Below are 26,629 nucleotides of genomic sequence, written 5' to 3'. Positions count from 1 at the left end.
GGGGCAACATCTGTACCTGCAGGAGTGTAAGGGGACAGGACAACACCCGGCTGGCTGTCAATCAGTTGGCCTGAATGGATCAAGCCCCACCCGGTCAGATATCAATCACCCTCTGGGATATAAGCCTGCGCCGGCCTCCTGAAGCCTCACTCAGAGTTACTGCAGCTACAGCCAGCCTAGCTCTGTGGAAGTCTTTGTGGATTAAAGCCTGTTGTACAATCTTTACCTTGTGTGTATCTGATTCTGGCTAACAGCGCACCACAATTTAATCCACAAAATTTTCCCACAGTTGCCATGGAAAAACTCCTGAGCGCAGGGAGCCTCGAAGTCGACCCACGCCACCCGGAAATCCCAACATGCTTTGAGATCTGGCAGCACGCGGTCAAGGCAATCATCGAGGCGCACGCAGGCGGCATCCTGGACTCAGATCGAAAGAGGCTAGTCCTACTCCGGTCAAAGCTGGCTCCCCATGCCTTCCAGGCAACCAAAGGCTGCTCCACGTACAAGAGCGCAATGGACACTCTTGAGAACTTGTACAAGCCCCCCATGAATGCAGTCTGTGCAAGGTACCTCCTCAACACCCGAACCCAGCAACCCGGGGAGAAGGCTGAGTCTTACCTGGGACACCTGTGAGAGTTGGCCCGACCGTGACTGGCTTAACCCGGGGTAGGCACAGAGGAGGTCAAGAGGCTGATCTGGGACGCCTTCATCCAAGGGCTACGCTCGAGGGCCATCCAGCAGAAGCTGCTGGAAGATAATATCTACACCCTGACCAAGACAGTGGAAGTGGTCCAAACACTGGAAGCTGCAGCCCTGCACATTGAAGCCTTTGATTCCACATTCCCCCAGGCTCCCTCATGGCCACCTCACACTCCAGCTGCAGCCCCAGACCGAACTGGGGAGGAGAACGTCACTACATCAGGCGCCCAGCGCCCCTGTAAGTACTGTGCATCCTGGTGTGGGTCAGACCAACAATCGCGCCAAAACTGCCTGGCTAGGAACCAGTACTGTTTCTGATGCAGCAAGAAAGGCCACTTTGCTAAAGTGTGCCTCTCAAAACCAACCGGCAGCTCAGCAGCCCTCTATGACCTCCCCCATGGACCCCTGTACGTGCGTGTGCCGGGCGGCGCCAGTGTCCCCGCTACAAATTCCGCATTCCCCGACTCCGACAGTGCAGCATCCAGCTCCGCCAGCGGCAATCGCAGCGTGTGCCCCGAGCACCTGGACCAGCCCTCGCCAGCGCCACTCGCCAAGAACTACAGCGACGTGACTTCCAGCTCATGGTGTGACGTCACTTCTGGCTGATGTAATGATGTCACTGCTGCCGGCTGCGACGACGTCACTTCCCCAGCGCCATGAACACAGCTGGGGAAGGAGGCCAGCCATGCAGTGGGCCCCCACATGCTGCCGCCATCTTGGGCCGGACAGCGGCTGACACGGAGGGTCTCTGATGATGATGAGAATGATGTAGTCAACACGGGCAATGACCAGTCTGCCCCACCAACGCTCCCCATGCCTCCGGATGCCATCGGCTGCCGCACGTCACACCCCACGACCAACGTCGACGTGTTCAACATGAGCGATGACCAGGCTGTCCTACTGACGCTCCTCACACCTCCGGACACCATAAATCACCACGCACAACTGGAGAGCACCGACTACGACCCCGAGATGGTCCTGGCTGCCAACACGCTAACCAGCGACATCCCTCACAACCTCGGGCGCTCTATGATGGACATGCAAGTCAACAGACAGGTAACAAAGTGCCTGTTCGACAGTGGCAACACCGGGAGCTTCATTCACCCGAGCGTGGCCAACTCCCTGAGATTAAAAGTCCACCCCACCACCTGCTCGATCGCCCTCGCCGCCAAGGATAAGACTGTTGGTACCCTCGGGCATTGCTCAGCTGATATAACTGTGGGAGGGGAGACATACACAGGTTTCAGGCTCCTGGTCATTCCTAAATTCTGCACCCCAGTCCTCCTGGGCCTAGATTTCCAGTGCCACCTGCAGAGTTTGACCCATGGCTTCGAAGGGCCCCAACCTCCACTCATGTTACACAGCACGCCAACCTACCAGCCCTGGCCAACCTGCGGCCTCTCCACACTACACATCACCCCACCGGCGCTCTTCCCACATCTTACACGAGGCTGCAAGCCGATCGCCGCCAGAAGTAGGTGCTATTGCGCTGCAGGCAGAGACTTCATCAAGGCGGAGGTGTGGCGACTCCTGGTGGAAGGTGTCATAGAGCCCAGTAACAGCCCTTGGAGAGCCCAAGTCCTAGTGGTCAAAGGGGGAAGTAAGCCGAGGATGGTCGTGGATTACAGCCAGACCATTAACCGGTACACCCAACTGGATGCCTACCCCGTGTCGAGGATCACCAACATAGTCAACGAGATAGCCCGCTACCAGGTTTTCTCCACGATTGACCTAAAGTCAGCGTATCATCAAATCCCCATCCACACGAAGGACAAGCCCTACACTGCTTCGAGGCAGACAGGCTGTTCCAGTTCCGCCGAGTTCCATTTGGGGTCACGAACTGGGACTCCTTCTTCCAGTGGGAGATGGATCACATGGTAGACCGGCACAAGCTAAAGGCAACGTTCCCGTATCTGGATAACGTCACGATCTGCAGCCGTGACCAGCAGGACCACAATGCTAACCTGGAAAAATTCCTCCAGATGGCCAGGGAGCTGAACCTCACAACAAAGAGAAGTGTGTGTTTAGCATCACCCGCCTTGCCATCCTGGGGTATATTGTGGCCCATGGGGTCGTCGACCCAGATCCAGAAAGGATGCACCCATTAATGGAGCTACCTCTCTGCCCCACGCTAAAGGCCCTCCGCAGGTGCCTTGGCCTATTCTCCTATTACTCACAGTGGGTCCCTCGCTTCTCGGACAAGGTCTGCCCACTGGCCCAAGCTACAACTTTTCCCCTCCCACCCAAGGCGCAGGCAGCCTTCATTCGCATCAGGCAGGACATCGCGGATGCCACGGTGCAGGCCATGGATGAGGACTCCCCTTCCAGGTGGACAGCAATGCCTCTGAGGTAGCCTTTGCCGCTACCCTCAACCAACAGGGGCGCCCCGTCACTTTCTTTTCTAGGACACTCCACGGCTCTGAGCTAGGACATTCCATCGTTGAAAAGGAGGCCCAGGCGATTGTGGAAGCGATCCGCCACCAGCGCAACTACCTGGCCGGCAGGAGATTCACCCTCCTCACAGACCAGCGGGCCGTGACGTTCATATTTAACACTACCCACAAGAGCAAGATCAAGAAAGACAAGATCCTGCGCTGGAGAGTCGAGCTAGCAACTTACAGCTATGTCATCCAGTACCGCCCCAGGAAGTTTAACGACTTCCCCGATGCCCTCCCTTGGACCTGCGCGTCTATGCACAACGACAGGCTACAGGCCTGAAACCAAAACTGGATTTCAAAAGGATGAGAATGAATCCAGTTTTGTAAATGACTGAGGGAAAAGTCCAGAGAGAGGTTGACAAGAATAAAGATTAAATTGTAAATAAAATTTGCAAGGCCAGAAAGCGAAAGAAAAGAATAAATGCTGAAGAAATTATCAAAATGTAAAAGGTTGGAGGAAGAGATTCATCTTTTGAAAGAGATCAAGTCATTGGTTAATAACAAAAAACAGTTGACTACAAAATACAAACAAGAATGTAACTTGAAGGATCAGTTACTAACAATGCAGAAAGAAAGAGAAATTGGATTTCAATAATGTGACAAATAAGATGAAGAAATAATGTCTTATTTATAACCAGCTGCAGAAAAGAAAGAAAAAGATGAACAAACCTGTTGCAGGGAAAATTAAAAGGACTAGTTTACTGAAATCGAGAGAATTAAATAAATTTTCAAAATTTGCTGTTAAGAGTTAAAATTCTTCCTATGAGAAGCAAAATACTGAAGAAAGGAAGAAAGCAAAAAAAAATGCTGAGCGGTACCTCATGTTAAACTCAAAGGGAAAGCTGTGTCTATTTTGTCTGAGGAGGATTTGAGGTTTACTGATTGATGTTTTAACTCAAAAACTCTGGAGACAAAGGAACTTTTAAAAGTACAAACGCACTTTATTTTGTTGTTTACATACTGCACAGGTTACAGACTTTATTGATCCAGAGTGATAGGAAAGATTACTCTTTTTCTAGGCTATGTGCTGGTAACCTCTGGCCTTATGAAGAAAGAAGAGCTGTATAAAGTTTAAATGTTATATGTTTTATATCTTATTGTATTATTGTGTAATTATTATTTAAGGCATGTCTAATTATAATAATTATGGGCCAATATTATAGGAGTCAAAATGACAAAAATGTGTAAAGAATTTACTTAGTTGTTAGGTCAGTGTCCCGTTGGTCCCTTTGTAGTCATTGGAGGCGTCCTGGGTCAGTTTGACTTTCTTCAGCCATCTTTGTTGTTATACACATATGTGGTTCCAGGAGCATGTGCAGTGCGTTTGAGTGTGTGTCTGGTAGGAGCATGCAAGGTGGGGCAGAGCATGAATCGGGAGTTAGTTAGAATATTATTAAACATGACGGTGACATAGACAAAAGGTGAATGAGATTGCCATAACTTTAGTTGACCGTTACCACTCACATGCCACTTTAAGTAATTTCTTACTAATCACAAAGCACCTATGGCATAGGGATTACTTAAAGTGGTATGTGAGTGGAAAGAAAAAGTTTGAAAACTACTGAGTTAGAAGGACGTGGGCCAAATGGGAGAAAATCAGATTAACCCAGAATGCCAACTTGGTCAGCATGGATAAAGTGGGCAAAAGGGCCTGTTTCCTGCATTATGGCTAAATGACTCCATTATAATGGGAAACGGAATGATCACCTACAGATTGAGATTTATATTCAATCAAAAAGAACAATGAAGGAAAAAAAAAAGCATTGGAGACCCAAACCTATTAGGGAGACGATATGCCTAAAATGGGAGGACTTAGGGTTCCAGATTTTAATAAGTATTACAAGTATTTATCAAGATTTTTAAAATCCTTTGAAGAAGATAATCCCCCTTTGAATTTTTAAAATAAATTTTATTTATAAATTTAAAACGACACAAATAAAGCACATAATGAAAAATAATTCAAATCAATACAAATACATGTAGCGTATAAAAGAAAAAGATAAGAAAACCACCCCTCACCCCTTCTATCCCCTATAAAGAAAGAAAGGAAAGAGAAGAGAGTAAGAAAGGGACAAGAGACTCTCAACAGGGGTACCTATTACTTTAAAGTTTCTTATATTATACCGAGACCTTAAGGAGAAAGGGAATTTCAGAGCCTCATTTAAATATTAAGACCCATATTTTGTAAATAAGGGCTCCATATCTTCCAAAATATATAATATTTGTTTCTTAAATTATAGGCAATTTTCTCAAGTGGTACACAACTCCAAACTTCAGCATGCCATTATTCCATACCCAGATCCATGTCAGACTTCCAAGTTATGGCAATACATTTTCTTGCTATTGGAAAAGCAATTTGAATGAACTTCTTTTGATACATATTCAATTTCAACTTAGGTTCAATATTCTTAATTTACTCAATAAAAATAACATTGGATGCTTTGTGAGTTTAATCCCCAATATTCATTCCAATAATTTATCCCTTTATAACTAAAAAGGTTTAACTCAGTGGTTCTCAACTTTTTTCTTTCTACTCACGTACTATTTTAAGTATGTGACATAGGTGCTTTGTGATTAGTAAGGGATCCCTTAGGACACTGCCAAGTAGAATGCAAAAATGAACCAATTTCCTGTCCACATCGAAAACATAAATCTGAAAAAGTCTGTTTCAAATTTTAAAATTTATATGGAGTTAAATATAACTAATGAATAAAATTATATTGTAATTTATATCTCACATTTATTGTATTTTTCATATTTTCTCTACATATCTCAATTTAAATCTACCTGTGGGCAGCGCACATCTAAAACGCAGGTGAACTGGCTCCACATTGTTACAGCCACAGCAGGAGAGAAGCCACATCAAGATGGCGCCACCGGGTGAGTTTTCTTCACCAATCGAGCGAGCCGTGCATGCGCATCTGGCTGCGCCGTGACATCTCCGACTGCGCATGGGCAGGATTTACAGGCAGCCTTAAAAGGTGCAGCGCGGGCAGTTTGAATAAACTGTTAGGAGTGCAAGTGAACTTATTGTGTTTCAGTCTCATTATTTTGACTCCCCTTGTAATTACTGCATTTATTGTATTTTATCATATTTTCTCTGCATGTCCCTATTCAAATCTACTTCCCATCTTTGTCTAGAATTATGAAGCCCTATTTTTTGAGCTTTCTTTTGTATTAATTTATACATAATTTAAATAAATTTCTTTATATTTCCATTATGTAACAATGATTCAAATTCCATCTCTACTGGTAATAACAGCTCTTGACTATAATTTTCACATAAAAATTTCCTAACTCGATAATAACAAAATCTAGTATTTTCAGGTATCTTGAACTTCTTCATTTGATTTTGAAAAAAAATACATTTTCCTGCTTCAAAACATCTTCTATCTTCTTAATTCCCTGACCATGCCAAATCTTAAAAAAATTATTTTCCCATGGAAAGCAGAATCAATCTATTCTGAAATAATGGTGTTTTCCCAGTCAATAAATCTCCTCCCCCAATTTCTTTATCAACCTTATTCCAAAGCTCAATTAAATACTTCAATATTGGAGTTTCTCTATTTATTGTTAACAATCTTAAATTCCACTTATAAATAAAATCTTGTGGGTTTGGTTCCCATATTTTTTAAGTTCCATATATATATATATATACCAGAGCTGAAATTTTATTAAATTCATACATTGTACTGTGCTGTGAGAGAGCGATTGAACAGTCTGGAGACGCAGGCTGTTAGCTTGAGTGTCACAGCAGAATGTTTATTCAAACTTTGCACACTCGCTTATTAGGTTGGCAGTCCCACCGCCTGTGTCACGCCGAAGCAAGCGTGCATGCCAACTTCCATTCTGGAGCGGAAGAGACGGATGCATGTTGCCATCTTTGTTGCAACTGCCCCGCTGACCATACATAACAAGTGGAGCCATTTCATCACAGCAAAGTTGTGCTTTGCTACACGACCTCCCCCACCCCCGCAGAACCAGCACTGGTTGTATCTTGGTGGCTTGGAGGCCTGCCTCTGCATGATGGTTGCTGTACTTGGACTGGCTGGGTCTCGTCCAAGTGAGCCGGCTTCAGGCGGTCCAATGTGAAAATCTCCTCTCTGCCCCTGATCTCCAAGGGAAAAGTGGAACTCGTTCTGCCGAACACTTTGTAGGGTCCCTTGTAGGGATGTTGAAAAGGTGCTCTATGTCCTCCCCTGCATACGAAGACATAAGCACAAGACATCAAATCACAGGGAGCATGAATGGGAGGCTGGCCATACTCTGAGGGTGGTGGAGGGGCCAGGGAACCCAGTTTCTCCCATATGCAGATGAGTGTGGCTTTTTTGTCTTGGGCTGGGCCAGTGGGAGTGGGAAGGAACTGCTCTGGGACAGTGAGGGGCTGTCCATAAAGCAACTCAGCAGTGGAAGACTCAGCAGTGGAAGCGTGTAAGTCGACTTTGGGAGCTGAGTGGATTCCCAGAAGCACCTAGGATAGCTCATCCGACCAGTTCGGGCCATTGAGGGGCGCCATGAAGGCCGATTTTAGGTGCCAATGGAACCATTGCACCAGGCTGTTTGACTGCGGGTGGTAGGCAGTCATGTGATGGAGCTCTGTTCCCATGAGTTTGGACAGTTTGGCTTACAAGTGGATGTGAACTGCATGCCTCAGTTGGTGGTGACGTGGAGGGAATGCCAAAACGAGAGACCCAAGTAGACTGGAAAGCCCTTGCACAAGTATCAGCGGCTATGTCAGGGAGTGGGGTTGCCTCTGACCAACGGGTATATCAGACTATCATTGTGAGCAGGTAGTGGTACCCCCGCAAAATGGGCAGTGGGCCGACAATGTTCATGTGGACATGCTGGAAATGGGATGAGGCAGGCTTGAACTGCTGGATGGGTGCCAGTGTGTGGTCCTGCACCTTCACCATCTGACAGTCTGTACAAGCCCGTGTGTATTCCATGACCCTTTTGTGAAGGGTGTGCCAGATGAAACAGCTGGAAATCACCTGAATCATGGAGAAGTTGGAGGGGTACGACAAACTGTGGAGACATCGCAGAGGATGGTGATGTAGCCATCATCCAAAGGCAGAGCCTACAGATGGAGGCCGTGATGGCTGTGCAGAAGTAGTTCATCTCAGGATATGACTGTTGGGCCTGGGCTAGCTCATAGAAGTCGATGCCCTGCGACAGTGAGCACACAGCCAGTCTTGAAAGGACATCTGCGATGATGTTGCGTTTGCCAGATTGATGATGAATGGAGGTAGTGTGACAGAGTATATAGATATGTTTTTGGGAGATAAATTGGGAAAGGTTTGTTAGAGTAGGTTACATACAAACACTTTAAAACAGATCTTATTTGAAATACTGGAGCTCTGCTAATGCTAGACGTATTGGCTCCATGGCTTTTGCAAGAGCTTTGGAGAGTGCTCAAGAGACTTCACTAATAGATTGTTGTTTACAAGAGGCAACAGATAAAATACCTTGTTGGTGTCGCAGATTGTCTGGAGCTGTTCTAAAAGGGCCATGTGGTTTTGCAAGCAGAGAGAGTCAAACAGGCTTTCTCTCTGAAAGAAAGAGAGAGAGGGAGAGAGAGAGAGAGAGAGAGAGAGAGAGAGAGAGAGAGAGAGTGAGAGAGAGAGAGAGAGAGATCACTTCTGCAGTGTTACAGCCAGCAGAGGCAGCTGGGACTGGAACAGGACAAGCTGGCAAGCTTGTGGAAAGCCCTATTTGGAAGATGGCTGGTCGAAGCCTTTGTGGTTCATGCAAGAGGTGAGGACTGGCTGTTTAATGTTTACTTGGAATAAGACAAACAAAAAGGAACTCTGTGGTGACCTGAAAGAAAGAGGTTATCATCTGGAGAACCCTAAAGGGGAAAGTTTCATCAGCAAGACACTGAAGTGGCTGATTAAGAAGGAACCAGTTGTGGATGTCTTAGAACAACAAATTTGACAAGAACCTTACTGAGTGGTAACCATTTACCTTTCAAGCACCAAAGCCTGGTGAACTTTATAAATGTTAAATTCTGTGCACAGTACAAGAAATGCCTGCAACCAGTGAACTTGAAGGAATGAGATTGGACTGTGAACCAAATAACTTTTCTGAACTTACACACACATTACATATACATGTGCTTAGAATTAGAAGGGGGTTAAGTTAGGTTAGTTAAGTTAAAGTGTAATTCCGTTTTCATGTTTAAAGATAATTAAAAGCAAGTTTTGTTTAAGTAACCATTTGTCTTGGTGAATATCTATTGCTGCTGGGTTTTGGGGTCCTCTGGGCTCATAACAGTAGTGAACTCAGAGACATATGATAGGTGTCTCTGTTGCTGAGCAGACCATGGATCTGACACGTTGCGGAAGGCAAAGGTTAACAGTTTGTGGTCGGTGTAGACAGTGAAGGCCTGGCCCTCCAGGAAGTAACAAAAATGGCAAACAGAAAGGTATAGGGTGAGCAGCTCCTGTTGAAAGCACTGAACTTGTTTTCTGGTGGGCAAAGGTGTTGGCTGAAGAACGCAAGCAGCTTCCAAGTGTCATCCACCAATTGTTCGAGGGCTGCGCCCACTGCTGTACTGGATTAATCAACCATGAGCACCATGTGTGCATCCATCCACGGGTGCACAAACATGGTGGAACGTGCCAGGGCTTCCTTGATAGCAGTGAAAGTGGTCCAGTGGAGATCCTCGGTGGAGGCGGTCATCAGGTCGAAAAGGGGTCGCATGATGGCAGCAGCATTTTACACTGTTGTAAAAGTTGACCATCCCCATGAACTCCTGCAGGCCTTTGAGTGTGTCTGGCCTTGGGAACTGGCAGATGGCATCCACTTCGTCTGAGAGAGGTACCACTCCGTCTTTGCTGATGCAATGTCCCAGGAAGTCAATCTGCTCGTTGCAGAACCCACACTTTGTGGGGTTGATTGTGAGGCCAAACTGGGCCAGATGAGTGAAAAGCCATCAGTGGTGGACTATGTGTTCCTCTGGTGTGCTGCTGGCAACCAGGATGTCGAGTAGGTAAATGAAAAAGGAATGGCCATCTTCTGCATGTCATCTGGGTGCACTGGTATTTGGTGATATCTCCAGATTAGATCAACCTTGGAGAAGAGCCTTGCACTGTGGAGGTTCACCGAGAAGTCCTGGATGTGGGGCACTGGGTAGCGGTCAGGGACTGCAGCTTCATTTAAATGATGGTAGTCTCAGCATGGTCACCAACTGATGTTGGCCTTGGGTACCATATGGGGGAGGGGGAACACCACGGGGTGTCAGATCTCCAGACGATGCCCAACACCTCTATGCGCGTGAACTCCCCTTTGACCAATTTGAGCTTGTCTGGTCCCAGCCTGCAAGCTCATAGTGAATGGAGGGGGCCATTAGTCGTGATGTGGTGCTGGAGACCGTGTGGCAACTGTTTTGAAGAGAACTGTGGACAAAGGATGGCAGGGAAGTCAGTGAGCAGGCAAGTGTAATGGTTTCTGTGGTCTCCATCATGGCCAGGTAGGTGGCTGTACGTTCAACGTACCAAGGAGAACAGTTTGGAACATCTCAGCATGGACCAGATGATTGCCATGTAGGTCCACCAGTAATGAATCCGCCCAGAGGAAATTTGCGCCCAGCAGGAGCTTGTCCACTGCTGGCAAGATGAACTGCCACTGAAAATTTGTTTCCCCAAAGTGTAGGGGAATGCGTTTGTGGCCAAACATTGTAATGGTAGAGTTGATGGCTGCACATAAGGTGGGGCTGTGTGGTCTTGTGTGCGTTTCCAGAGAAGTGGGTGGAATGATGCTTACCTCAGCTCCTGTGTTGACAAGGAACCTACAGCCTGAGATGCCATCCCACACATGAAGTAGGCTATTCTGTCAGCCAGCTGTGGCGGCCACTAACGCCGACTGGCCTGTTCATTTCCCTGAAATGAGTAGGGTTGGCGACATTTGTGTTCACCAGCTCCCCAACACTGGTGGTAGAAACACAGGCATTGGTCTGTGGGAGCTTGGCTTTGTCGGCCGCTCTGGTGCTCTCTGGGTTGGGGGGGGGGGTGCTGGGCTTACGGATTGGCTCTGCTGTGGTCTGGTCACTCAGTGAACCACTTTGGGGTTTTCGCGTTTGATGCGGTGGAGGACGTTGGCTTTCACTGCAACCTTGCACGGGTCGCTGATCACCGTGAGCATTTCATCCATTAATGCGGACAGCATTCTGTCCCCCAAACCATATAAATGTAGGAGTCTGGCCACCCTCGCGCGTCAGGATAGGCCATAGGTGCTGATGAGGAGGTTCTTTAATGTTACATATTTACCCTCCTCCGTCGGTGCTTGAATTAGATCATCTATGCGGGCAGCAGCCTCCTGGTCAGGTGAACTAATGGCTAGAAGTACCTCATTGAATCAGAAGTGATTTGCTTGATTTGGAACTGGGCCTCTGCTTTGCCAAACCAAGTATGCGGCCAGTTGGTCCAGAAAGTCGCCGGCTTCAATGCTACAGTGCCTAATGCTGCGGGGTCCATTTGGTTGCATCTTCAGGTCATTGAGACTCGTCAGGATCACCACTGTAGTGTGCTGTGAGAGAGCGGTTGAACAGACTGATGAAGATACCACTTGACCAACCCATTCCCTCTTTAATTTCAAATGTTCTTTTTCAGTCAAATGAGTTTCTTGTAAAAATGCAATATCAACTTTCATCTTCTTCATATAAGCAAAAATTATTTTTCTTTTAATTGAACTATCAAGTCCATTAACATTAAAACTAAGAAAATTTAGTGTTTTATTCCCATCCATTATTTAAATCAAATTCTCTTTTAGTCCTCTCCTCCCAGGACTCCATCATCAAACACAAGCAACTCCTGTGAACATCCCTGTCCCAAAGAAAAATTACAGAAAAGGAAAGAAAAGAAAAAGTAATAAACAGATAGATAGATACCCCTGCAAAGATGCTGTATAAAAAATAAACAGTACTACCCTCTCCACCATACTGTTTGCGACTCCCACCACAACATAGCACATGACGGATAAAGCAAGCAAGGAAGCAAGCAACCACCCCCCCCCCCCACCCAGGGGAAAGAAAATAATATTTATAAAGTTTATTCAAAACAGTTTTTCAGCAGCTGGTTCCAGGTCAACATTTATTTGATCATCATCGATTATGACTGTTTGACTTCGTTCCTCCAGACCCATCTGCAACTCTTGTTGACTGGTTAAAACTTGTAATGGTACGGCTCTCTTAGGTATAAGCTGTAACTGTACCACCTCCCTTTGGATTTCTCATTGAGGACTTGAACCTCCCACTCTCTGATGATCTTCTTTAATTGATGGAAGAGATTCTACAAAAACTCTTCTTCTGCTGCCTCAAAAAATCTAGATCGATTGTTATCTAGAAACACCTTTAATGTAGCTGTGTGTCTGAATGCAAACTTGTAACATTTCTTCCAAAGAACTGCCTTCACTGGATTGAACTCTTCTTCTGTCCACCACCACCTTACTCAAATCAGCATAAAAGAAAATTTAATTCCCATCAATTATTTTGTCCCTTATTTTGTCTTGCCTTTTTGACCACAACTTTAGAATTCTTTCTTTATAACATAAGCATTTAACTAATACACCCCTGGGAGGTTGAGTTGGCAGTGACTTCATCCTTAAAGCGCTATGTGTTCTCTAATTCAATTCCGTTATAAAAATTTTCTTCACCCAGAAACTTAGGATTCTCACTGCCTTCAGAGTCTTCTCTAAGACAAACAATCTTTACATTATTACGTCTGCTATGATTTTCCAGCGTATCAATCTTTTCCAGCAATTCTTTCCTTTGTATTTCCCAAATGTTCCCAGAAGTTTCAACTCTCAATTCTGTCCATACAAATGTTCACATCATTTTTAATAATCTGCACATCCAATTCCACTTTGAACCTTTTTCTTTAACTTTGTTAACTTCTGCAGCATACTTCATCATGTCAATTCTGACATCCTTCATATCACTTCTAATAGATATACTCTGTATATCTTCTTTTTTTTAAACTTTATTTATTCATTCAAAAAACAAATAATATATGACATATACACCAATTAAACATGAACATGAACATTTTTTTATATATATATGAAAAAAGAAAAGAAGAAAGAGAAACCCCCCCTCCTTCAGCCAACTCTCCTAAGGAGAGCCATAAAAAAAGAAAAAAGAAAGGATATTAAAAAAAAGTTAAATATACATATTAAAATATAATCAATGTAAATTGAAATGTAAATATTCCGAATATAACAGCCACTTAGTAATAAAAAAATATAATTATCATGCGAAACGTACACAATTTTTTCAATTATTAAACAATATTTGATCTCATTATGCCATCTATTAATATCAATCATATTTGTATCTTTCCATGTACTAGCAATACATTTTTTCACTTGCCCCATCATTAATGAAGAAAGTTTCTTTATAGTTGCACTTCGAGCATGCGTGGTGGGGGCGGGAACCTTTCGTGTATGTGCACAATGTTCTGGTATTCTTCCGGAGAGATCTGAACAGCTCTAGTTCCATCTTCCTCAGTTCCCTGGGCTTCAGGAAGGCCGTCCGTCATCGCCCGTGTTGTCTGTGGAGGCTTCGGAACTTGAGTCCTAGGCTCCAATGTTAAGGTAGGCAGTACGTTCTCCATTTTCTTCACTTCTTTACTCACTGTTAACTTGGTTTTTGCTGTCCTCTTTCCTCTACCAGTCATGTCCAGCACATTACAGGTAGGTTCCAGGGCTTTTAATATCTTTATATTATTTTAAAAGTTGTTATTTTCGGGCTTTTAAAAATTTTCCACCAGGAGAGTCTTCGTTCCACCTCCTTCCCTCATGCCATCATGCTCCGTCCTACCCTCTTGGATCTGAATGGGATTGAATTCAATAAGAGGGGATAGTGAAGGACTTTATTTACAAGTGGAATGTTAAGAAATAAATGAGTATATTGGAAAAACATAATTATATAAAAATGTACTGCTGCCTATGAATCTGGGTAACAAAATATTGAATTCATGGTATGACAGGAATAAGATATTGATGACTATGTCTTTTGAACAATTAAGAAATAAATAGGGAGTAGCTATCCAGCTAAGATCATTTCTAAGAGAAAGATGGGGGCCAAAATTGGGCCCAGAAATATTAATGAAATGGAACGAGTGATTTGGCTGGGGAATAAATCGAAATATATAACCAAGATGTAATGTACTCTCCAGAAAGTGCAAAACCAGGTTTACAGATATCGTGAGAGAGAGGGGTCTCAGATCTAGGTGTTATAATAATGGAAAAATGTTGGTCTGATTGGTGTTTGAACAGTATGACATCAATTATAAATGCAAGATATGGATTAGTACAAAATAATTTTCAACACCAATTATATCTCACACCACAGAAGTTCAAAAAATTAAAATCTGAAATATTGGAGATGTGTTTTTGGTGTGGGACAGAAATAGGAATGTTTTTACATGCTATGTAGTCACGTGTGAAGGTGAGACCTTTCTGGCAGAATATTACTGAAATATTAACAAGGATAACAGGGGTGGCCTTCACGGGTGACCTGGAGCTTTATCTTTTGGGAAATTTTATTGAAATAAGCAACAAATTAACTAAATTCCAAATTTCATTTGTTAAAATAGCCTTAGCAGTACCTAAGAAATGTATTGTAACTACTTGGAAATCTGACTCCCCTCTACATATAGCACAATGGACTGCTAACATGAATAGTTGCATACCTATGGAAAAAAATTGCATACAATTTAAAGAACAAATGTGACATATTTATTAAGATATGGCAGCCATATTTAGATAACAAAGGGGCCCAATTGTAATTATAAACACAGTAATAAAAGAGGACAATAATAGATACTGCTATAGTATAAATGCAAGTGACTTTCCCATATAGAATTTTTTATGATCAACGTAAATGTGAGCCTTGACAGTGTGTGGATTTATATTGTGAAGTGGGGGGGGGGGGAATATTGGAGAGTTTACTATGTATATTTATAAAAAATATTCAAAAAAAATTCCTGCATTCCCGTCGCAAGCTGAATGTGTAATCACGCGTCACTGGGAATGCCATATTCATTAGGCCTGTTTCTTATGGAGTGGCTGCAGTCAATTTAGACTGCAGCCGCTCTGTTAAAATGTGTTGGGATTTCCGTGGAAAAATTACAGAATGGAATTTACGTAATAAATTCTGAATCATCATTTTTACACTGCTACTGGAGCAGAAAATTTCCTGAAATTTTCTGCTCTTCAGTGGCTGTGTAAAAGTGCCTAATAATCTAGCATCTGGAACAGTGAAAGTGAGAGTTGGGCATGGACTCCTGAATCCTGATCAAGCAAAGAAAACAACTATTGAGAGATAAAACATGAGCTACAGATTAGATTAGTCCATTATTTGCCATTCTGATGAATGCTGTCAACTCAATTAGAGTGCTGCCATTTCACTGCCTTTCTTCGCTATTATACCTTGTGACTCACTTTTACCCCAGTCTAAAATTCATTTGGACCATTTCTGACCCTTCTCTCCCCTTACCAGATATCTCTGACTCCATCTCAGGAGTCAAGCTATATATTGACACCATTACATTGACTACACCACCTCCCATCCAGTCTCTTTTAGAAACCAGTCCTTTCTCCCAGTTTCTCTGCCTTTGCTATATCTACTATTAAAATGAGCCCATCCATTCCAGGACATCTGAAATGCCATTTTTCAAGCAATGCAGCTTCTTCACTACTGTGGTCAGGAGAACAATCTTTCACATTTCCCCCCGTTTCTTGGGTCTGCTCTTAAAGTAACCCCCCAACCACCCTACTGCCTGCTGGGATCTTGTACTCTACCCCTTCCCCCTCACTTCAGTTCCATATTGTCCTCTTTATACCACCATTCTCACCTTCTCTACTTATCAGATTTCAGCACTGGTCATGTGGTGGAACCACTGTGGAACTGCTAATGCTGTCTAATAGGAATGTATTGTATGGGCTGACCTGCCTCTGCACCTATAACCTCCCCTGAGAATCCCCATAAATGCAGTTGCACTCAAACCCCTCCCTCAGTACCTGCCTTGGAATCAGGCCAGCAACACGCAAGATGTATCTGCAGTTTACAGTAATTAAAACCTATTAGTCACGACTTCTGGTCTGATGCGAGTCGTTGATAGCGTATCAGGTAGCCATTGTCTTCAAATCAGCAACCCTGTACAAATCATCTTCCTCCACCTGACCTGTTTGCTTCTTTACCACTCCATATGACATTTGTCAGTCGTATTTCACTTCTGCCTGCTTCGCCATTCCTGTGTGGGGTCCCCGTCTCACCATGTTCCTCTTTACTCAGGGAAATTTAAAGATTTGCAAAATGGAATTCAATTAGCTATTCAATTGAAGAGAATTATCTTATTGGATTGATTTTGATTTTGAATGCATGGAAAGTATTAAACTAGGCACAAAAATGAGAAGTACAATCTAAGTTGAATGTATTGGACCAAGCAGTTGGCTTGTGACAGGCAGAAGGATGGTGTTATGCTGTACGATGTTAATTGAATCATATCATTCTGCTGGATAGGGAGGAGATAGTTGGCACAGATAATGGAAGATTCTACTCCTCTACTAACATAATCTCAGGAGAAGACTGGTAGTGATGGAAATGAAGAAACCTAAAACTCGTAACAATGCCACTAAATCAGCCATGAGTTTGAAAATCAATGAGGGTGAATATGTGAGCACAAATGCCAAAATTTTAAAATTTTCTGGTAAAAATCCACTCTTGGCAAAAAAAACAGGTTCAACTTATATTTTACAATTCTATTTATGACAGCAGATGGTTATTGTTGTCAGACTCATGTGTCTACCCCTATATATGGCAAACATCATGGAATGATGACCCACTGTAGTTTGACATTTTAATTTTGAGATACAGCCCAATAACAGATCCTTCTGGCCCATGCCACCCAATTACACCCACGTGACCAAATAACTCACTAACCTTTATGTGTTTGAAATGTGGGAGGAAACTGGAGCTCCCAGAGGAAACCCACACCATTACAGGGAGAATGTACAAACTTCTTACAGACAATGGTGGATTTGAATCCGAGTTGCTGATGGTGTAATCGCATTACACTAACTGCTCTACTAATCATATCATCCTGTGAAGACTTCCAACCTAAAAATAATTGATTTTCTAAGAATTTTAGATGCTTTACCTGTAAATAATGATAATGACTCAGACTCCAATTCAAATATAACATATATAAAAATGGGTTATGACCTACTGTTAAAATAATATTTGAAGAAACATCAAATGAACATCAACCAAGTGCTGGACTATGTTTTCAAAATTGTTCTGGGAAAACAAAAACTAAGTGGAGTGACTTTTAAAAAAAGCACAGATTCGCCAAAATGCTATTTGAAGTATAATGTATTTCCTGCTGTTGGTTTAGTAGAGTTTGGACTCGATTATACCCTGCTGGTTAGAAATGTCCTTCCTCAGGGTTTTCCATGCTCCAACCTAGACAGAGTGGGCTAGATTGTAAAAAAAGGATGTACACAATCAAATGACTTTCAAAGTCACCGATCATAATTAAACACAGAGCCACTTAAATTAAGATCATTAATCTGCAAGCATCAAATATAGACACCTCCTAATTACAGTGGAGAAAGATGCTCCTCAGCACTACATGCTGAGTCAGCTGAGAAAGTTGACTAACTATGTCTTGTAAACCTGCTTTCATCCCATAACCCAGCAAAATATTTCTCCTTGGAAAAATCCTGTGGTATTCATTGAAGCATGGTTCATGTACTCCATGTGTGGAGTACATTTGTTCTAAAGCCAATTACTTTAAATCTATGCCCTCTGGTTATCTAACCTTTTCTCCTTGTTTGCTTAATCAAAATCTCAGTTTTGCTTGGAGTTCCACATGTGGAAAATAAACATATTCAGGAACAGAAATAATTAAATGAAATCCCAGTTCCCACCAGCGGGCTTCTGTTTATTCCATAAAATGCCTGCAGCAAATGAATTTTACATTAGAAATACATTCTCTGGAAAAATGATTTGTGGTAAATATAGTGGTAAAATATGTCTTTTGATATTGCATTTTAACATCTTATTATGTCTAATTATACTGGGGAGACCTGCTAATCAATAAAGAATGTAACTTTTGGTAACCATCTGTTCACCTTCAGTTTTTATGTGTAACCTAAAATGTTGTCCAATGATTTGTCTCCAATTGTTCTTAATAGCCTTCCAGTAAATTTGTGCTGTTCACATCTATACCTGCAACCCCCATTGGGAGAAGAAACTGATTTAACATCTGGAATATTGAGAAAGGGACCAGTTGGCTCCATGTTGTTACCCATCTTAAGAATCAATAGCTACCTTGTCTATTCATACTTTGTCCATGTAGCTGTTCTTGATGAGGGAGGTTTGAGGCAGCAGATTCAAATCCTTGGCATCATAAATGATCTCTGTCCTGTTCAAGCTCCACATTTTCACATAGAAGGTATCAAATTTGAATTATCTTTAATTAGCAACGCCTTGGCTTGAAATTTCAAAGATAATGTCAAATAAAGGGTGGAACTGAAACATTTGTTGCCCCGTCGCCAAGGAGCAGTTATCACCAATCACCATCGCCCAATTCAGACAATTCAAAATGAAAAGTAAGAATTTATATTTTTAGAATGTCTTCAACACTCTCAGAGCACATTGTAGCCAATTAATATGACACTGAACTGCAGCCACCTTTACAAGAGGAAGGAGCAAAACTCAAATAGAATTTGTGTTACTATGCAGAAAGTGCAAGGTGCAAACTCAGATAATATTTGGATTATTTCCATCAAATCCTCATCAATGTGAATATTTCAATGAGGAGATATTCCAGCCAGGAAAGCAAGGCCGAGGTTAGTGGAACAGCTGGGTTACTAGCAAGGTTTCTTTGAAAAGAAGATTTTTCATGGAGAGAAGTGGTCGGTCAGCATTTTGGGTTGGGGGCCCTTTATGGAAAGACCTGAATTTGTAGTTGTTTTTCTTTTTATTCAAATATTCCCAGTTTGTGGTACCTTAGATTGACCACATGGTGGTGATCTTGACTTGAAATAACCATTTTCTTCTTCGGCATTTTCTGTGATAATAAATGATCTGCTTCCACTGAGAACTCTGAGGTTGGTGAATGAAACTAATGTGAGATCTTCACATTCCACTCTAGGTAGGACAGGAGATTGCTGCAGGAGGGGATGGATGGGCCAACATGCTGGAGGAACTCTGAGTTTAATATTATTAGTGGGAGACAAAGAATTGTTAATGTTTGGCTGGAGCCCTTCATCAGGTCTGGATGGGTGGGTACAGCATTTTGGAAGATGGTGGTTCTCCTTCCCCTGTTTTCACTGGACTTTCCTATGCTCCCGACAAAGAGATCTGAAACGCTCAGCGCCTTTCTGATGTTCTTGCATTTCATCATAGGTGATACTCGCAAAACAAGGCACCTCTTTGTGGGGTGGCGCAAAGTAATTAGTGCAACACTATTAGAGCATTAGCGACCTAGATTTGATTCTGGTTCTATCTGTAAGGAATTTGTACGTTCTCTCTGTGTCTGTGTGGGTTTTCCTAGGTGCTCCGATTTCTACCCGCCCTTCAAAATGTACAGGGATTTTAGGTTGATTGGTGTAGTATTTGGTTGACAGGGGTTAGTGTGCTGAAAGGGCCGGTTCCTGTGATGTATGTTGAATTTAAACATGTAATATGTAATGGTATGGATTGTATATGTTAATTGGCTCAGGCTGGCCTGCCCCCTGATGACACTCTTACCTGGACTCCTCCCCTGGGACCTAGGCCATAAAGGTTGGGCCACCTTTCCCTCCCTGCATTTGCCTAGTCTGGATCCAGGCCAGGTTAAATCTTTTGTGCAACAAAGCCTATCGTTCCCCTCAAGTCTTTGTCATTGCAATTATTGGGGCGACTGATAGTGCCCAACAATTTATTGCACAAAAATTTTAACTCTCTGGTAATAGAGAAGTTGCTGTGCTAGAAGTGGATCCCCAAGTTCCAGGTGCATCGGAGCTCTTTGAGCAGTGGATGAACTGCTTTAACATCCTCCTGGAGGCTGCTGCTGGAGTGGTTGATTCAGACGAAAAGGTGCTAAAAGTCCTACAGGCAAGAGTTGGCCAGAGGGCTTTCCAGGCTATCCGAAGCAGCATGACCTACTCAGAGGCGATGGCTGAACTATGGGCACTATACAAGCCCAAGATCAACGAGGTCTACTCCCGTTACGTCCTGGTGTCTAGAAAACAGCAGCCTGGTGATTCAGTTGAAGAGTTCATCCAAGCCCTGATCACACTGGGAAAAGACTGTTTGGGGAACCCCACGCTATCTGTGCCAGGGGCCCAGTGCATGGAAGACCTGGTCCGTGACGCTTGCATGTCGGGGTTGTGGTTGGACTATATCCGACAACGTTTCCTCGAGGAGGATCAACTCCCACTGAAACGGGCGATCCAACTGGCCAGAACATTGCAGAGTCGATCATAGGAAAAAGTGAGCCTACCCAGTACACGCCACCATGAAGGCCGCCATCCTGGGAATCAGCGTTGGGGACATCCGACCCAACTGCAGCTGCAGTAGCACTGGGATTGTCGAGGTGCAACTTCTGTGGGTAGGCAAGACATCCGCGACTTCTCTGCTCCGTGAAAGGAGCTACCTGCTCAGGTTGCAGAAAAAAGTACCACTATCAATGTGTCTGCAGGTCCAGAGCCCCGTCCCAGAGCAGTGCAGGGTGTATGGCTGAGGAGCTTCCAGTGCCAACCGTGTGCGCGGTAAGGTGAGTGCCATTTTACCCGCTTCCGCTGCCATCCTCTGCGCAGCAGCAATCCTCACCAGTGACATCACTCCCACCCCCGATGACGTCACTTCCGCCTTCTTCACCAGCGTTGGCAGCGTGGTCAATATGGAGGCCGCCATCTTGGGGTTCGGGCCTCCCTACCGATGATGAAGACGATGCACCCATTCTGGCATTGATCACCTTGGACCAAGCCAGCCCTCACTCAATCACGAACTCCATGATGCAGATGGAGGTGAATGGACACAAATCGAACTGCCTCTTCGATAGTGGCAGTACTGAAAGTTTTATCCACTCCGAGGTGGCCCGTGGACTCTCAATCCCCATTTGGCTGATGACCGGGTCCATGTTGATGATGGCGAAAGACCAGTGGACTTGTATCTGGGGGCATCTCTGACGGTCAGTGGGGGGAGTGTTATAAAGACTTCTTAATGTTGGTCATGCCCCAGCTCCGTGCGTGCATCCACCTGGGCCTCGACTTCCAGAGTCAGTTCAGGAGTGTGACAATGGCGTTTGGGGGACCCCAACCCCCGCTCACCTTTATAATCCACAGCTTACAGGACCCCCCCACAAACCCAGAACCCAGCCTTTGGCACCATTCTGCAGCCTCACCACTCTGCGGGTGGCCCCTCCGTCACTATTTGCAAACCTCACCCTGGACTGTAAACTGATCGCCACCAAGAGTAGGTGCTATAGCATGGACGATATGTTGTTCATCCGGGCTAAGGTTTAGCGACTCTTGGCGGAGGGGATTATAGTCCCTAGTTCAGCCCCTGGAGGGCACAGGTCCTCGTGGTCAGAGGTGGGCAAGCCCCGGATGGTGATTGATTAGACTCAAACCATCAACCGCTTCACCCAGTTGGATGCGTACCCTCTGTCCCAGATAGCTGACTTGATCAATGAGGTCACACAATACAGAGTCTTCTCGACCATTGACCTCAAGTTGGCCTATCATCAACTTCCCCTTCGCCCAAGCGACCGGCTCTACACGAGTTTTGAGGCCTTTTTCACTTCCTGTGGGTCTCCTTTGGTGTTACTAACGGTGTATCTGCTTTTCAGAGGGTCATGGATTGGATGGTGGAGGAGCACAAGCTGACAGCGACGTTCCCATATCTCGACAATGTCACCATTTGCGGCCATGACCAATGGGACCACGGCACGAACGTCGCTATGTTCTTGCATATGGAAAAGTCTCTCTACTTGACGTACAATAAGGACAAGTGTGTGTTCAACACAAACCATCTGGCCCTTCTCGGTTGTGTCGTGGCACATGGTGTCATTACCCCGGACCCCGACTGCATGCGACCCCTTATGGAGTCCCAGACCAAAACATCCTTAAAGCACTAAAAAGGTACCTTGAGCTGTTTTCCTATTATGCACAATGGGTGCCCCAATTACGCCGATAAAGCCCACCCTTTGATTAAGTCCACAGCTTTCCTGTTATCGCCGGAAGCCCAAGCTGCATTCTTCCAGATCCAAGGAGACATCGCAAAGGCCACAATGCAATCCATGGACGAGTCCATCCCATTTCAGGTGGAGAGCAATCTCTCCAATTTCGCACTGGCCGCCATTCTTAACCAGGCAGGCAGGCCAGTAGCTTTTTTCTCTCGCACCCTGCACGAACCTGAAGAACGTCACTCCTCAGTCAAGAAGGAGGCCCAAGCGATTGTTGAGGTGGTGCACCACTGGCATAATTTCCTGGCTGGTAAACGTTTTACCTTGCTGACAGACCAGAGGGCCATGGCCTTCATGTTTAATACTAAACAGTGAGGTAAAATCAAGAATGATAAGATTCTTAGGTGGAGGATTGAGCTCTCCACCTATAATTACGGCATCTTGAACCAACCAGGTAAACTCAACGATCCCCCAGATGCCCTATCCCGGGGGACGAGCACCAGCACGCATCTTGACCATCTCCAGACCCTCCACGACAGTTTGTGCCACCCGGAGTCACGAGATTGTACCACTTCGTCAAGACTCGGAACTTCTCGTACTCCGTGGAGGACGTCCGGTCCATGACCAGATACTGCCAGATCTGCGTTGAATATAAGCCGCAGTTCTACCGGCCCGAGAAGGCACACCTCCTCAAAGCCACTGGCCCCTTTGAATGACTCAATGTTGATTTCAAGAGCCCCCTAACCACTACAAATAGGAATGCCTACTTCCTGACAGTGGTGAACAAGTTATTCAGGTTCCCCTTTGCTATTCCCTGCCCAGATATGACCTCGGTGATGGTTATCAAGGTGCTGCGCATTATCTACACCCTGTTCGTGTACCCTAAGTACATCCACAGTGATCAGGGGATTTTGTTCATGAGTGAGGAACTGCGACAGTACTTCCTGGCCAGAGGCATAGCCACCAGCAGGACCACCAGCTAAAACCCCAGGGGTAATGACCAGGTGGAAAGGGAGAACATCACCATCTGGAAGGCGATGCTCCTGGCCCTTAGGTCCAAAAACATGCCAGTGTCCAGCTGGCAGGATGTTTTGCCTGAAGCGCTTCATGCCATCCGATCGCTCCTATGCACTGTGACTAACACCACCCCGCATGAACGTTTGTTTGCTTTCCCCAGGATATCGGCGAATGGTGCCTCCATTCCTCCTTGGTTGACAACCCCAGGACAGGTCCTGCTACGAAGATACGCGAGGAGCCATAAGACGGATCCACTGGTGGAAGCAGTACACCTCATACACGCCAACCCACAATACGCATTTGTGAGGTACCCCGATGGCCATGAGGACACTGTGCCTATCTGAGACCTGGTGAGGGTTGGGGATCCCAAAGCCACACTGCCTGCCACAGCCCACCCTGCAGAGCAGACCACCCCAATACTGGAGGCCAAGCCACCGGCTCTCCTCTCCAGGAGTTGGTCCTCCGGAATGCATCAAATCCCCCTTCCTTCCAGGAGCCCCAAAGCATCACCCCAACCCAGACTGCTCCTCCCCTGCCCCCTCAGGGACCACTTCCCCACCCAAACAGCAAAGCTCAGACACGCCTGCCCTCCGGCGGTCCCGCAGAAGAAGGAAGTCACCGGTGCGGCTAAACCTCTAGGGAAATTTTTTTCTTTCTTCTCTCTCTTCTCCTCTCTTGTGTAAAAGAAGGGGGGGGGGGGTTTCTGTTTAAAAAGAGGGGGTGAATGTAATGGTATGGATTGTATATGTTAATTGGCTCGGGCTGGCCTGCCCTCTGATGACACTCCTACCTGGATTCCTCCCCTGGGACCCAGGCTATAAAGGTCGGGCCACCTTTCCCTTCCCTGCACTTGCCTAGTCTGGATCCGGGCCAGCTCAAGTCTTCTGTGCAATAAGGTCTATTGTTCCCCTCAAGTCTTTGTCATTGCAATTATTGGGGCTACTGATTGTGCCCAACATAACATTTAAATTTACAAATCTATTTTGAGAGAATGAAGGCTAGGGATTCTCACCAGTCAGTAAAAATATTGTAAGTTTTTCAATGAGCTTTTCAAATCTTTCTTGAAGCAGTTTCTTTGCACATCTGGGAATTCCTTGAAGTGACAAACCTGGGAGTGGAATGCACTTTTTTAAGAGTCTGGTATCAGGCATTTTGGCAATGTAGTACAGATATGTCCACTGGAGCTCGGTGAGACTCAAAGCTGGAGCCATTGGTTCAAGAGAGCACATTGATAAACTGCCAATGGTTATGGAGTACTTTGCATAGATAGGGTTTTGACATGTTATCTGTTGGTGGTCTGGGTCTTTATTCCCTAAAGCATAGGATGCTGAAGGGTGATCTTATAGATGTTTACAAAATCACGAGAGGCAATAGATAAAGTGAATGCTCAGCGTTAGTTTCCCAGGATGGACAATTTGAGATCTAGAGGGCATAGGTTTAAGATGAGAGAGGAGACCTTCAAGAGGAACCTGAGGGGAAACTTTATCACTCAGGGTGTATTCCGTGTCTGGAATTATTGCAAGAGGAAGTTGTAGAAGTGGATACAACATTTAAAAGATGGAGATATAGGTAGAAAGGTTTAGAAGGATATAGGTAAAATGAAGGCAAATGGAATGACTGCAGAATGCCAACTTCATCAGAATAGACAAACTGGGCTGAAGGGCCTTTTCCATGCTGTATATGACCCTAGTCCATGTCTGCATTCTTGTCTTTTACATGGCGACAGCCAAGTTATGATCCAAACTAATGAATCCATTCACAGCAGAAACGAAAGTCAAGCAAGGCTGTGTTACTGCTCCAAACCTCTTCTCAATCTTTCTCACCTCAGCAATGCATCTCACCTTCAACAACCTTGCTGCAGGTATGGAGCTCATATATAGATCAAATAGAAAACTGTTCTACCACTATCACTTCTATTTCAAAACCCATCAGTCCAACCTCAGTCATTGAGCTGCAATATGGAGGTGGTGCTTGCTTGTGTGCACATTTTGTGATCATGTTCTTGACTTATTTCTTCATAGGCGATATCTGTAAAACATGCCACAGTTACCACAATCCTATTATAGGGTTAGCAACCTGGATTCAAATCTGGCTCTGTCTGTAAGGAATTTGTACATTCTTCCCATATCTGTGTGGATTTTTCACAGGTATTTCAATTTCCTCCCACCCTTCAAAATGTATGGGGATTGTAGGTTGGTGCATTTGAGCGACATGGGATCATGTGCTGAAAGGGCCGATTACCATGCTGTATGTTGAATTTAAATGTGCAATTTTTAAATGTATTAATCTATTACCACTGCACAGACCACTTTCCTTTAATAAAGGTCTGAGATGAAACCATGGAAAACATTGATCACCTTTTATATCAAAGCAGCGAACTGAGAAAAAGAGTGCTTGAAGACTAAAGCCTCGAACTCAGTACAAAGCTGAAGTTATTCCTAAAGATACTAGGTGGTTGGTCTTGACATCAAATGAGCAGCATTTTGGGTTCATGCTGAGGGGTACAGCATGTACTATTACAGTCTTTCAATGTATCTGCCAGCAAATGGTATGAAATGAAAATATTGGCATTAGTGCTGCACAATTGTTCAGCAAAAGGAGGTGTAGGCACTCCTGTCCAATAGCCTACAGGTTGCCCTTGGGCAAGGTGTAGTACCTGTTTAGTCTCCCAATCAGGATCACGTGAAGCCTTACATTGCAGATGGTGGATGGTTTTACAAGCAGATTCTAAAAATTGGAATTTATGGTTGTAGAACTAAAAATGCTGGGCAAATGAATCTGCTGATCAATGGCCAGGGTTACCCATTCATTATGGACCCTGCAACTTCAGTATTTTTCCTCGTATAATCATGAACTCAACATCAACTACAGTCTCAGCTCAAAGATGGAGCCTTCACTGAAAGAGAAAGGGGGAGGCAACAACTACAATACGGAGGGTCAGACATGGTGATGGATGGAGAGACTTGATTGCCCACGCCAAACGGCAAGGCACCTGAATGAATGATGAAAATGTTAACCATATTAAAAAAACAAAGTCAAGCTGTTTTTTCTGATTTGCAAAAATCATTGTTGCGAATCATATTTCTACTTTGTTCTGGACCCCAGTTTATCCTCTTAATATATGTTTTAATGATTTGAAACTTAGAAATTCTGGACAAAAATTGAGTCCTTAGGGGTTTAATCTTAAACCAACCCTCTAACCAACAGTGGTTATCAATTTTGAGAAGGGTGTTCCACCCTTTGCAGAGGGTTAGGCTAATTCCCACAACCTGTTAGTTTGTGGGATACTCCCTCTGG

General features: G+C 44.5%; 1 protein-coding gene across 2 annotated transcripts in view; it reads left to right on the top strand.

The window, feature by feature from the left end:
- Positions 1–26,629, top strand: part of LOC138736627 (SH2 domain-containing protein 3C-like) — a 247,523-nt gene that overhangs the window by 10,713 nt on the left and 210,181 nt on the right. For both annotated transcript variants that reach the window (XM_069886454.1, XM_069886434.1), the window contains exons 3-4: positions 5,935–6,017; positions 13,642–13,727. The gene's annotated coding sequence lies outside the window, so the exon portion shown is untranslated. The remainder of the gene's footprint in view (positions 1–5,934; positions 6,018–13,641; positions 13,728–26,629) is intronic.

This window comes from Narcine bancroftii, chromosome 1 (assembly GCF_036971445.1).
Source record: "Narcine bancroftii isolate sNarBan1 chromosome 1, sNarBan1.hap1, whole genome shotgun sequence".
In the NCBI taxonomy this organism is placed as follows: domain Eukaryota; kingdom Metazoa; phylum Chordata; class Chondrichthyes; order Torpediniformes; family Narcinidae; genus Narcine; species Narcine bancroftii.
The sequence above is the reverse complement of the archived record's forward strand: the minus strand, read 5'-3'. Positions and strand labels throughout refer to the sequence as shown.